This window comes from Alosa alosa, chromosome 5 (genome assembly GCF_017589495.1).
Source record: "Alosa alosa isolate M-15738 ecotype Scorff River chromosome 5, AALO_Geno_1.1, whole genome shotgun sequence".
NCBI lineage: Eukaryota > Metazoa > Chordata > Actinopteri > Clupeiformes > Clupeidae > Alosa > Alosa alosa.
In genome coordinates this window covers 29,604,413-29,616,353 of record NC_063193.1, presented here as the reverse complement: position 1 = coordinate 29,616,353, position 11,941 = coordinate 29,604,413, and positions in this window count along the sequence as shown.

Below are 11,941 nucleotides of genomic sequence, written 5' to 3'. Positions count from 1 at the left end.
GGATAGAAGAAACAGAAGGAAAAGAGGAGAAAAGACGGATGGAGTAATGGAGAGAAGACCAGAGAGAACAGAGGATGCTAAAGCATGAGCAGGATGATAAGGGTGAAAAGAGGGAGAGGGGGGCAGGAATCGTGAATGAAAATGCCCTCCCTAGAGGGAGTGCTTCCTTATCTCTCAATCAATTAAGCACTTACACTCTCGCATGCACGCGCACATGCGCACACTCTCTCTCACACACACACACACACACACACACACACACACACACACACACACACACACACACACAGCTGCTAAACCTTTGGATGTTTTGATTCTCTAGGGGTCTTGTTGGCTCTCAAGCAAATGGGATAAAAATAGCAACCAGTCTGCTACAGTATGGGCAAGCCTCCACAAACACACACACACACTCACATACCCACACACACACACACACACACCTCACCACACACACACACACACACACACACACACACACACACACACACACACACACACACACACACACCCATGAAATAGAGAGAAAGAGACGGCGAGAGAGAGAGAGAAAGGTCACGAATAGCCAAAGGTCATCAATGAAACAGGGCAGTCGTTCACTCCTCCACACTCATTCATCTTTTCTTCCCAACTGTCTTTTCTTCCTCTCCTCTCGCACCTCACTCTGTTCCTACCAGCCCTCCAAGTCTCCTCTACACACATATCCTCGCCCTCCTGTTTCTAGGCATCCCTGACTCCGGTACTTAGCAACTGTCGCCTAGGCTACTAACCCTCTCTTCTCTTTCTTTTTAGTTTATCTTTCTCTCTTCAGCTTTTCTGTAACCCTCACACCAGCTGTCCCTTCTTTTATTCTCTCTCTCTCTCTCTCTCTCTCTCTGTTTTTCACCATCTAGTCACAGTTTCTGCCTTCCCTCTGTTTATTGCTTTAGGTTTTTCTCTCTCTTGTCCTCCCTCACCCTCTCTCTCTCTCTCTCTCTGTGCTCTCTGTGCTCTCTGTCTGATAAACCCTAGAGAATAGCCTCTCTGTCTGTCTGGCCCAGTGAGGGCTGGGATCCTGAGAAGGCGTTTTCTATGAAAGATTAGTGGGCCGGCTTTAGCTGTGTTAGTGGGGATGCGTATGGCTCCTCTCTCCCTCCGTGTGGAAAACACCCGGTCTCTCTCTCTCTCTCTCTCTCTCTCCCCCTCTCTTTCCCTCCCCCTCCCTGCCTCCCCACCTGCCGGGACCCTGATAAGCCCTGATGCCACTGGCTCGCCGTATGTTTCTCCTTCAGACACAAAAAGGTGATGGGGATTAGGTGTGTGTTTTTCTTTTCCTCGTCAACTCTCAAGGCGCCGCCACCACTGACTCCATGGAGAGGGAAAAAGGGAGAGAACAAAGCACCTATCAAAGCGATGGACTCCGCTGCGTCTCACACAAAGACTGAACTATTTTTAACCACTTCCAAGATTAGTAACATTGTTCTCCACGGAGGCATGGAGCGCCATCTTCAAAAGGACCTGCCATCTGCTCTGCGTGCCGCAAGAACAGAAAAGCAAAAGCTCTGGAATATGGATGAAGTGATACATCTCAGCTGTTTGCTTTAGATGTTGTTTAAGATGGCGACGATAGGGTAAATCTACAGTGTATGAGCAAGTGTGGGGCCCTTGGTACATTGGTGTATTTGAGTTCCATTTTTGGCCCCGTCTCTGGTCCGAAACTTGGTCATTTATCCACTCCAAAGGCCATGCACACTGCTAACGCTAACGATAGCTATAACTGCAACTGTAACATTAATGACAGAGAGGGTTAAAGCGACGTGAGAGACGCAAACGTTAGACAACCTCCACGTTTGATTATTGCAAGGGGGAGGGGGGAAAATCTCCCTTTATGCAGACCAGAGTAAGCGCTCGTGGCGCTAATGTCAATGGGAGACTTTCTGGATTTGTTGAGGGGTTTTTTGTAGGGTTCGGATTTGTAAAAAAAATAACCTAATATCAGACCATGCTGCTGTCAATTACTGCCCGGTTGCTAGCAAGCTAGCCAGCCGAAGTGTAATTTCTTTGAAATGACAACTACTGTAGCTGAATAACTGACATTAGTTAAAGTGGATAGTTTATACTCAAGAGAACTTGCAATAGTATATTAAGTAAGTTTAAGCAGGGGCATAGCCAGGATTATTTTATAGGGGGGGCCAGCTGGGTCCAGACTTTTTATTGGGGTGGCACTTGGGAATCAAAACTATTTGAAAACTACTCAAACAGTTTTGAAGATTAGGATAGCCTATTTTAATAATGGCAATAAATTGTGTAAAGCCAACACTGATACACAGGTCAGTTTGTTGTCCACTCCAACACATTTTCCATAAATAGGCCAATGCTATAAAAAAGTACATTATGATAATGCACCTTACTTAATCAGTCTTATTCAAATGATGTTAAAGAACAATACTAAACTACTACAAATATTGTATGCAGATATTTAATCTTATACTGATGGCCAAATTATATTTCTTTCTGATATCCACTCCAAGTACTTGGCTGTACCCAGACCTGCCACAATTTAATGTATTAATACATGCATTGATTTAATTTTGATTGTTAAATAATAAAAAATACAAAAAGTGTATTATAAAAATTCTTATATTTTGACATGTATCTCACCACTGCAAACTGTCAGCTGGCACATGTGTGTGTAGGGCAGACTGTCCTGAATCTGGCAATAGCATTGCCATGGTGGAGGGATTCTCTGGGGCTGAGCAAATGAGAGGGAGAGAAAACGAGTAGGTTCCAGCTGGCTTGTCATTGTTGATGATGATTGATATCTTCTTTTAAATATAAGAAACATATAAAAAGACAAATACGAGATTAGAGGAGATTGTGAATTTATCCGGTTCTCACTAGCCTACTATACTGTTATAAACTATGAGATCCAGGTCACTATGACATAGCTGCACTCACTATGATTTGGAAAGTGGACAAGAATATTATGAAGAGTTGTCTTTGCCTTGTGTAATGGAACTGGTGAGTCTTGAAGTATTCAATAATTTATTTACATGAAGCACATGATATGCCGATTGAAACACATTCCACTCGGCTACTGTAGCTAGGTGGCTACTGGCTACCAGGCTCATAATTCACTTTTAATTGCAAACAGAAAATGTCAAGCAAGCATCATGTCATACATGCTTCTCTTTCCAAAGGAATGAAAGCTGTTTGTGCCAACTTAATATCTATAATAACTAAAATATGCTTATCATTGTTAATATTGTGCTATACATGTGGCACAAACAATGTTTGAGCTGGTAAAAAAAGATCATTATGAGAACGTGTGGACAGTGGCACACAATGGGCTTAAAGTGACAGTGCACCATTTACAAATTAGATAAACAGCATCAAATGTCTAGTATTTCTTAAGATATGAATACTTTAAAACAAAATGACCTTTTATCTTTTTTTAAATAATATAAAGTGTTGGACCTTGGCTTCCCTTATGAGTCACCACTGGCAGACAGCCTAATAAATTGTTTGCAGGCAAATCTGTGGCCCTAGCGAAAGTGAAATGCCATCAGTCAAATTATTACTCATCCTTACAGTGGGCTCCACAATTTGGAAAAACATTATATATATTTGCAGCTGTGCTGATGTCATGTAGCTATCCGTTTTGTACAGATTACTCAGGTATGCACATGTGTATATTACACAGGTATGCACATGCATATGTCGTAAAAGATTACAAGACAGAAACATTGAACATATTTTAATCTGTATTTATAAAAAAAATACTGTGGATTAGATGGAAGTGCTAAAATTATGATCGATAGTCTAATAATGGCATTATTAAGTGAAGAGTACCTGATGACTTGTTCAGGACTGGAAAAAGATTGGGACTTGGACTTGACTTGGCTTTGATGTGACTTGGACTTGGACTCGACTTGCCCTTCTCTGTATTTACTTGGGACTTGACTTGGACTTGACTGCTAAGACTTGGGACTTACATGTGACTTGCCAAACAGTGACTTGGTCCCACCTCTGATAAGAACCATGGTGGAGGGGGGCTTTGGGGCTGACAATTTACAGACATGTGGTGTGCGCCTTACAGAAATAAATGCCATTTTTTTTATTTAGCAATGAAAAATGACCTTTCTGCGCTCCATATCTGTGACACGAACTGATCTTACCTGACTGAACCCCGAGTTTCGCGTGTTTCTGTGTGCACTCATGATGATTTTAAAACAACTTTTTACTGCATTGTCATGAACAAAGTGAAGGCAAACAGGTGTTTCTTTGTCGAATAAATTGGGATGCAATGTGAGTCTCGAATTAGATGCCATGCAGAAATTTGCTGGGATCTCAAAACCGGATTATGAACATACTTTATGTAGAGAACCACATGATAGCGTTGGATTATGAACATGCTTACAAAAACGATTACAAAAGCGTGGGAGTAAGAATCTAGCTATATGAAGTTATTATTTTGATGTCATTTCTGTTCTTTTTTTAACCCAGAATTATGTACTTGGTATCAAATGATAGCTCTCCTCTTTCATCTGACATGCGTGGCATAGGCCTATCTATCCGATCACGGGTTCGTGAGTAGGGCCTAATTCAAACGAGAGTAATGGGTGTGAATACATTAAATATATTATGTTTTAGTGACCTTGTTGTTTCTATGAACATGAATTGTTGTTTATATGAAACATCAACTTAATCGAGCATAAAAGCCCTGTATATCCCCATTAAGAACTTAAAACCTTTGAACTAGCTAGCTAGCTGGCAAAAGCTGGATGCTACCACGGGTAGACACTGCAGTAAATGGTTAACAAACCGTCCATCCCGTGAATATTTCAGTTTCAAGGGCCGAAATCAAGAGTGTCCAAAGGGGGTGAAAACCAGTTTAAATCGGGTCACATTATTGACTGTTGTGTGTCGAGGGTCAGCTTGTGGGTTTTTATATGGGCCAGCATGAGGGACAAGACCTATCAAACCTACGAAGTTGTGTGGTGAGTTTTTGCAGGGAGGTTGGTAATGCTAGTTAACATTAGCTGACTAGCCTTCATACTGTGCGAGCCATATCATCAATCATTAACCTAGACATACTTCTTCATTTACATTTAATGAACATTTTGTGTAATAATTCACAGCAAGTTAATAAACTGAATATGGCGGTCAGACCATGCACCGGTCCATGCATCAGGATGGCAGTCGATACGAAGCACTACACAATTTTGCTAGCGTTGCGTTAACCGCTTTTACACACGATATAAAATATGCGATGGTAAATATAACATTCAATACCAAAACACTATTATTTACCCACGATTACTCCTGGAAATAACTGCTATTAAATCATAATAAAATCATTGTTTGGAGGAAAGGGTTAGAGTGCTACCGCCCGGTTGAAATGATTTCACGCTGGTTGATGCTGCATATATATTTTTCAGTGAGGGTTGGTTTATGGGATGAGTAGTTCCTTATCGAAGGAAATGAAAATATGTACACAGTCTTGTACCTCTTGTACCAGACTTTTTTTGGACTTTCTCTTCGTTTTTTCACTCGAAATGATATATTTGTATGCTTATGAGTTACACGTAACTGATTAGCCTAAGACCTGCTCTAAAACTCTTTTGATCTGGATTTTTCCAAAGCGTCAATGGGAGAAATGAATGGGAAATTTACTTCCGGAAACTAAGCTCTCTCGGAGGAGGGGTGGGACTGTGATGCTCTATTGCCATAGCTACTCCCATCCACTTAGCGTTTTTTTAAGCTAGCGTTAGCTAGCTAGCTAGCTCGGTTCAAGTATTCATATAATGTCCTAAAGAATGATTCATTGGTATCATACATGATTATAGACAATAATACTGTGAACACAATTATGTTTATCTGCTCTTATTGCTTATTATGAGAGAACATTTATTTAGTGACGTAAGGTGACACTCCCACTTATGCAGACCGGAACTGTCCCGTTTTGCTCCCATAGTAACGGATTCTTTGGTAATGAGGTGAATGTCCACACTGACCAGCAGAATATTCTTCCAGGCCCCTCTAGAACTGTGTTTACTCTACCGATCCTACAGGCCCCTCTCTGGTTAGAACTGTGTTTACTCTACCGATCCTAATTCAGTGCAGAGGTGCAGACAGTTTAACTAATCAGATCTATTGATAGATAGATAGATACTTTATTGATCCCCAGAGGAAATTCAAGGTCTCAGCAGCATACAGACAACACATACACATTCTTTAACAGCAGAAAAAGTAATTAAAGTATATAATATAAAAACACAACTGCAATAAGGACAGTAGAAGATAAAGAATATACTAAATATACTAAAATACAAATTATACTAACACTTAATCTAAATCAATTCTAAAAACAGTATCCACATAGTGGTGATTAATCAATCAGAGGCACTTGCAATGACTGAGGCAGGGACTGAGCCTGTGATTCTCTGTGCATAGTAGCCTAAGGTAAGGTGCTCTGTGTGAATGAGTGTCATGGTGATAGTGGTCATGGTGATAGTGCAAATGAGTAAGTCCAACAGTGCAACAATGCAGAAATAAAGTCTATATATCTATATATTTAACTATTTTAAGAAAGGTATAAGTGTGGCCCCAGTTCGGCTGTGGCATGGAGGGAGGGGTTATGCATATGTGCTAATGTGCTAATATAGCACACAAACAGTGAGGCAGAAAGACAGTGGTAAAAGTGGCTAGTGGACAGACAGTATCCAAACATGGAGGGGGTGAAGAGGCAGACAGACTATGCAGAGAAGTCTATCTCTCCTCTTCCCTTAAGTGAAGCATTGAACAGTTCAATGGCCCTGGGAACAAATGACTTTGTCAGTCTGTCTGTTGTGCAAGGCAGTGAGCGAAGTCTCCAGCTGATCAGGCTCTTCTGCTTAAGCAACTGGCGACTCAGGTTTAGTGACACTGTGGAAAACAACCAGGGCGACCACAGGAAATGTACGGTACTGCCAAAGCTCAAAGTGACCACAAGCGATTGCTGCTATTTAACATTTTACATTTAGCATCGAGCATGTCTGGCCTCCCAGTTGTGAAGGGGCTTTCTCTACAGTGAAGTGAGTAATAACTACTGGTGAAACATGGACACAAAAACATGATACACAGATGGACAGACACATCACAGACACATGATACTTGGTGAGAGAGTGAGAGAGAGAGAAAGAGAGGAGGGATAGGGAACAGAGCAGGTGCAGGGGTGTGTGTGTGGGGGGGTTGATAAGAGGTGATTTATAATTATAACCCCAGAGGGCCCTGGTGGACTGGGTAAAAAAAGCAGAGATCCCTGGAGCAGATTCTTACAGGAGAGAGAGGCTGACTCTTCTCTCAGTCTCACACATCTCCGTCTTTATTATTCAAACACACAGGACCATGTTGGAGTTGGAGTTGGAGCTGGAGCTGTTTTAATCTGGATTGGATATGGAGCTGAACTAGCCTGGCTAGCGCCACCACTTCTCAATGAGACGTGGTCACAGGAACCAAGCGTTAATTTTCATTATTTGAAAAAATGTCCAGATCCGTTTATTGGGTGCCACGGATGTCTATCAAATGTGTCTGTGCATAGCTCATCATTGTCTTGCTTTCCCCCTTGTTCTGTGATTGGTCCCCTATCTCAGGCGAAAATTTGCTCCATGGTCTCCAGGCTGCCTTAGCAGTGTGAATCAAATCGCGCGCAAGGCAGCATGGGAACACCCAGGCTAGAGCTGAACTGAATTTGTCCTTGAGCTTCATTTCACAGTGATTCCTGTCTGCGATTTATAAGTTTAGATCAAAGCACTGTATGTTATCATTTGTCTGTGGCCAGGGGCGCAGCTACCCATTTTTTGAGGGGTATGCAACAACAAATTGGCGCCCCTTACCCACCCCCAAAAAAAAACAACTAAAGTAAAACAAAAGGCCAATAATGTATTACATATTATTATTTTTTAAGAAATTCTGCCGATTTGAACTTGAAGTATTGTAAAATGTCGCATTGTCACTGTAAAGAGAGTCTAAACGGTTCTCATAACGATCCTTTTTGCCAGCTGTTGCTCACAAAGGATAAGGCTGATCAACTCTAGCCTTTGTTTGCGCCACTTTGACAACACAATATTAAGTTATTACAAGGAGTCTTCATTTTTAGGAAATGGAAACATGTAATGAGTTGTTGCTAGTGAGACATTTCTGTTTGCAGTTTGAGCATGGTAACCACCTAGCTATCTGAATGGAATAGGCTATGTTTCAATCGGCATATGCTTAGCAAGCGCTAGTTAGTCTGGTAACATGAATAACGTGAACATGAAGCGTGTGCCTCAAGCACAGGCGTCACTTTAAATCCTACCTGTTGCTTTTCACCATCCACTTATTTAACTGCTGTCGATCCCCTTGACATGCCATCTCATTTTCCCCTTTCTTTTTTCTATTTTAGCCCCGACAGCTTTTTTTTGTTTTATCCATCTTTTTCCATAGATGAAAACTCACTACTCGTACCTGCTCACTCAAGCTCCACGGCCCCACTCCCCTTCTATGTCAAAATTCTATGATAGAATCTTATGAGATAAACCTACTCTAGCCTGTTAGTGTTCTAAAATGTTAACATTGAGGAAATGCAGAAATGATTAAAAAGCGATACAACAGTAGCTACATATAGAATATACCAAATATAGTATTATTATTAGTAGAATATACCAAATATAGTATTATTAAGTATTATTATTACCATGCCCCATCCCCCATGGTGCTCTTCTATCGCCAGATATAGCGCATACCCACTTTTTGCGCCACTGTCTGTTGCAATTTAGGGCTCTTTTCAGCCACTATGAATACACAGCATAGTTAGTCAAAAGAGAGAGCAGTTGAAGTATTCCTCCATAAATAATCACTGCTGCATGATACAGCTGTATGGATAAAGTCATTAGAAAGGAGTGTGTGCTCTCTCACAAACCATCGCAGACTCATTTTCCTTTAACCAAACATGGACCTACAGTGCAACCGAAAAGTTTTCATTCCCTTTCAAATTTTCTACATTTTGTTATGTTTCAGACTCATCTGGAAAAAAATTATTTTTTGGATGAATGTGTGGAAGAAAGTATAGGCAGCACTAAGCAGCACTTATGGTTGTTATTCTATAAGGGTTCCCCTATGTCCAGAAAACTCTGGATCTAATTCATAGTGACCATTGGGTCCTTGGTTACCTGTCTGACCAAGACCCTTCCTCCATTATTACTCAGTTTGGCTGAGCAAACAGATCTAGGAAGACTGTTGGTTGTTCCAAACTTTTCCAATTGAGAATGATGGAGGCTGCCGTGCTCTTGGGCAATATCAATGCTGCAGAAATGTTCTTGTACCCTTCCCCAGATCTGTGTCTTGACACAATCCTGTCTTGCAGGTCTATGGACAACAACCTCGTGGCTTGGTTTTCACTCTGACATACACCATAATTTGTGAGACCTTATATAGACAGATGTGTGCCTCTACTAATAATGTATAATGTCTAAAGAATTCATTTAGACATATGTGGATTCCAGTCAAGTTGCAGAAGCCTTTCAAGGACCATTGATAGAGGTAGGATGCACCAGAGATCAATTGCAAATGTCATAACAAGGGGTCTGAATCCCACTTGTAAATGGGATATTCCAGTCTTTAACCCCCGCTCTAACCCCAATCTAACCCCCGCTCTAACCCCAATATATATATATATACACACACATTTACAAAACACTACAAACACCTGTTTTCATTTTTGTTTGTTTCTTTTTTTTGAGTATTGGAGCATGGTGCGTAGATTTACAGTATTGGAGCATTGTGCGTAGATTTACAGTATTGGAGCATTGTGCGTAGATTTACAGTATTGGGCATGAGCATGGCGTAATTTACAAAGACATAGATTTACAGTAATCCATTTGCGTAGATTTACAGTATTAGACATTGTAGATTTACGTGGGACCACAAATGAGTAAAAAAAAATTGAATCCATTTTAAGATGAGTCTGAACCACCACAAAATGTGGAGAAGAAGAAGAGGGGGAGGAAGAAGAAGAAGAAGAAGAGGGGGAGGAAGAAGGAAATGGAGGAAGGCGATGAGTGGGAAGAAGAGGCATTGATTCATCTCGTCAGAGCAGTGGCAGCAGTGGCGGTGGTGGTCCCCTCTGCTGAGAGACTTGTGCATGAGAATTAGTCTTGGGGTTAGAGCGGGGGTTATTTTTAGTGGCGTGCCGAGATATTTATACATTTCTATATTTATTAAGAATGCTTTCTCTGCGGCTGGTCGGTTGGTCGGTCGGTCGGGGCGTTGGAGTTGCAGGGAAAATGGTTAATTAGTGCTGTGCATTCAGTAGAGAGAGAGAGAGAGAGGAGGGGGAGGGGGCAGCTCCATCATGCCCTCTCTTCACACTCATTGAGAGAGGGAGAGAGAGGGGAGAGACACACACACACACACACACACACACACACAGACAGACAGAAAGAGGGAGAGAGAAGGGAATGAAATGAAGACAAGGAGGAGAGAGAGAGAGAGAGCAGAAAAAGGGGGCAGAGGTAGAGAGAGAGAGCAGAAAAAGGGGGCAGAGGTAGAGAGAGAGAGGGAGTAATACAGAGAAAGCAGAAAGCCAGAGAGAGCCTATTTGCGTGAAGTATGAAACTAACAACATAGGCCTCATCGGTAGTTGATAGAGTGATTTGTTGCACAGAATGTAAAATATTCGTGTTCATTTTTTGTTAGGTTATAGGAGATGAAGCACACACTAATCCCGACAGCTCACCGCGTCGGGATTAGTGTGTACTTCATCTCACTGTGTGTTCACTGTGGGATAAATGCAAAGACCAAATTTCTCTCACGGGATCAAAAGAGTATATTACTTATACTTACTTACTTAATCAGATGTAAAGAACTGATCTCTCTGTGCTAATCAGAGGTAAAGGCCTTGCTGTCAGGAACTCCATCATCCACAAATAGTTCCTCTGGAGGAGGACGAGGCAGAGGCAGCCCTGTTGCCAGGTGATAAGTGAATTTGCCAGATTTATCAGCAGGTTAAAGAAGAAGACGGCAATGCAGTGGTGGTGGTGTGTGTGTGTGTGGGGTGTGTGTGTGTGCAATGGGCTACACACACACACTCTCTCTCTCACACACACACTCTCTATCTCTTTGATTTACAGACACTCTCTCACACAAAAAAAACATACACTCTTTATCTCTCTCTCTCTCACACACACAGCCATACAGTACGCACACACACACACACACACACACACACAGCAGGCTACACTCTTGCATTTAACCAGCCACTGTATGTAATCTACTCCACAGGACATTTATACCAATAATAAAAATCCACAACTGCATGAACCATCAAAAATACCATGGCCCTGGCACAAAAAGGCCAATGGTAGACACACGGACAAGCTGGTGGAGCTAGGCAGATGACAGGCTAATGGTAAGAGGTGGCTCCCCTATCCTGCTAGTAGGCTGCCTCAATCTTGGCATGGGGTTGATGGCTATTTATGCTGACATCAATGCAATGACATCAGATTAATGATCTGACAATGAGGTCTGTGCACCGTATCCCTCAGCACGGTAACAGCCATATGCGATCATCAAAGGCAAATAGCTTCAATAGATTATAGTGCGGCATGAAATGTCTTTTTTATCATCATACTTAAATTCCAACCACTAGTTTCTCTCGGTTATGATGTCTGCAATCACATCTATGGCTCCTATTCCCGCATTATTCCATGGTTATTGTCAGAAGACTATGCGCATAGATATTTGCCATGCTGATTGGGTCTATTTATTATGCGGCGCCGGTAGCGGAGAGAGGCGAGTGTTGACCCGCCTTGATTGCTATTCCTACCGGCGCCGCTCCTTCCTTGTCTCTCTATCTCATCCTCCAGCTGCCGCCACCGTGGGAATCAAGGTCGCTCAAATTGATTTGATCGAGCAGTGGGCTCTGGGACTTTCTTTAATAATATTC